General features: G+C 52.2%; 1 long non-coding RNA gene across 2 annotated transcripts; it reads right to left on the reverse strand.

Annotated features, from left to right (window-relative positions):
- Positions 1-356: 356 nt before the first annotated feature.
- Positions 357-2,235, reverse strand: LOC116745955. 2 transcript variants are annotated; one of them, XR_004347592.1, is made up of 3 exons: positions 2,093-2,235; positions 688-915; positions 357-457 (listed from the first exon to the last, which is right to left on the reverse strand). It is a non-coding gene; the product is annotated as an uncharacterized LOC116745955 (long non-coding RNA). The 2 variants fall into 2 exon arrangements; XR_004347591.1 differs by lacking the exon at positions 357-457 and having other exon boundaries at positions 718-918.
- Positions 2,236-2,552: the final 317 nt, after the last annotated feature.

The raw sequence follows: 2,552 nt of genomic DNA on the forward strand, positions 1-2,552 counted from the left end.
TTCAGATCTCAGAATAGTCCCTTTCCCCAACACTCAGAATTCAGAGCAAACATGACTTCTTTGAAGAGGCCCTCTCAGGCAATCTTCCCCCTCTTTCTCTCCCTCCCCACAAGTCTCTCTCGCATCACCCCATTTTATTTTCTTTACCGCACAGAACGCATCTGAAACTGATCTGGGGTCTCTCTCTTTCCTTCCTTGCCCTAACAGTCTCCCCTTTGAGGCTGCATGAGAGTAGGTAGGACCTTCTCTGTCACGTGTGTGTCTGTCCTCCCAGCTCCTCGAACGGTGAATGATTGAGCTGGGCAGGCCCAGAGGCCCATGCAGTGGGGCCTGGTGACAGGAGGGGGTCTGGGTGAACTCTGGGGGTGGGAGGGAGGGGAGCTGTCTTCGCTCTTCTCCACGCCTCTGTGATGATGAGCGGTGCTCAGGCGGCCAGGCTGGTCTGAGCGAACAGCTCCTAATGGTGACCAATCAATGCAGACAGAGGAGTTAAATCAGGTTAAGACCCAGCTCTCTCGGGTTGGTGTCATGCCATAAATGGCCTCCCAGCAGCTCAAGGTCAAGGGCACATCTTCCACACCACTCCCAGCCCCCACTGCCTACAGGGGCCCCTCTCTGCTGTCCAGGAAGCCGACCCAGCCCACAGGCAGTTGCTCTGGGCCGTTGCTCTTCTTCTGCTCTGCCTACCTCTCGTCCCACACGTTAGAACGCCCTTCTCTTCTGCATTTTATTTCTGAGCCCAGGGTCTGAGGTGGTCACACACACGCTGACGTTTAAAGACCCAGCCGAGAACTCAATCAGTGTGGTCTGTCCTTCAGCACCCCGGGAAGCTGTGTGGCTGCTCCAGGTCTCATCTGGCTCACACCCCATCGATTTGTAATGGTATCTGTGGGCTGCTGAAATTACACGTGGAACCTGCTTTGAGAAAAACGGGAAGCAGTGTAGCAAAGCGCTCAGGATCCTCGGAAACCAGATTCCCCCAGCTTGAATGGCAGCCTCCGTCCTTTGCTGGCTGTGTGACCCGGGCCACTTGCTCTACCTCTCTGAGTCTCAGTAAAGGGAGCCGACTGGAGTCTCTACACTGTAGGACTGCAGTGATGGTAGAATGAGCTAATAAACGTAAAACATGGAGAATGCCACCTGCTAAGTGGTACTATATAAATATTCGTTATTGTTATTGTCTTTGGACCAGGGGTAGAAACAGTACCCACCTCCCAGGATTGTTATGAGGATGAAATGAAATAATTCACATAGAATCCACTTAGCATGTTGTAAAGACTCAATAGATATTAGTTTTGCCCCCACAGTTTAAGGAGACAGAGTCTGGTGACTATAAGGCAAGGGTAAGGATCCTTTGAAACAATGATAATCTCAGAAGTCAAGAGGGTTTGAGTTAGGAAGTCCCATACTCCCGAACTTTTTAGGAAGATGACTCTCAAGCAGAGCAAGGTTGCCATGAGGCTGACCGGGATCCAGGCAGTGGGGAGCTGCTTTGTCCCAAGGAGTTGGTCCAGGCTGAGGTGCGATGGGAGGTCATCTGGGCTGGGAGGGGCGGTCACGGGTCCCCATGTGACTCCCTGAGCCTGATTAGTGAACCGTGGGAGGTAGAAATCCACCCCCAAGGAGCTCCAGGCTCCCGGCTTCAGATACAATGTCCTTTTTATATATCTACCCTGTGTCTGGGCCAGGACCTGATCATATGCCTATTTGGACTGAGGGCAAAAGGGAGAGAGGGCCGGGAGGGAGGATTAACAATTACCCAAGTCCTATAAACATGACCGGAGACAGCCCTCAGGACTGGAATGTGACAGAAGAAAAGCGCCTGGAGAAATGCTGCGTTTGCAGGAGGGAGAGGGAGAGAAGCCAGAACTGGGCTCCGGGCTGTGAGTTTTACATGCGTTCACTACGTGTGAAGACCCTGGGAGGATGGAGCAGAAGTGATGTGTCTGAGGCCTGAGGTCATGTGGCTAAAGAGTGGAGGAGCTGGGTTCTGAACCTGGGTTTGTGGATTCCAGAGCCTGTTTTCCCCACTGATTGCGCAGGTCAGGACCTTGAAGGGGCAGAGACAAAACAGAAATCTGCTGGGGCTTACCGGCATTCTGCAAGGAGAGGGTCCACTGTGTTGTGGAGATGTCAACATTAGGTCGCTAGAGAGCAGAGTTCTGTTCCGGGTCAAGGTTAGTGTGGTCATAGCTCTGTGGGCAGTGCCTCCAGATCTCCATCCCCTTGACCTGCGTTCTGTGCTCATCTTCAGATTATAGTTTAGTGCCCAGGGATCTTGCTAACAGGAAGAGGTGTCCCGGATGCAAACATACTTGATCCTCCTCCTGGCAAGGCCCGCTTCCTGTAATGACTGACAGGTTTTGGACTGCGTAGCAGTGTGGGATACAGGAAAGAGTAAGGATTTTAGAGTCAGACTGTCTCCCGCACTCATTAGCCTGTAAATTCTTCTCTAAGCTTCAGTTTCCTTCCTTATCTGTAAAATGGGGTTTAAGGGACTTCCCTGGCAGTCTAGTGGTTAAGACTCCGTGCTTGTACTGCAGGGGGTGCGG

This window comes from Phocoena sinus, chromosome 20, assembly GCF_008692025.1.
Source record: "Phocoena sinus isolate mPhoSin1 chromosome 20, mPhoSin1.pri, whole genome shotgun sequence".
Taxonomy (NCBI): domain Eukaryota; kingdom Metazoa; phylum Chordata; class Mammalia; order Artiodactyla; family Phocoenidae; genus Phocoena; species Phocoena sinus.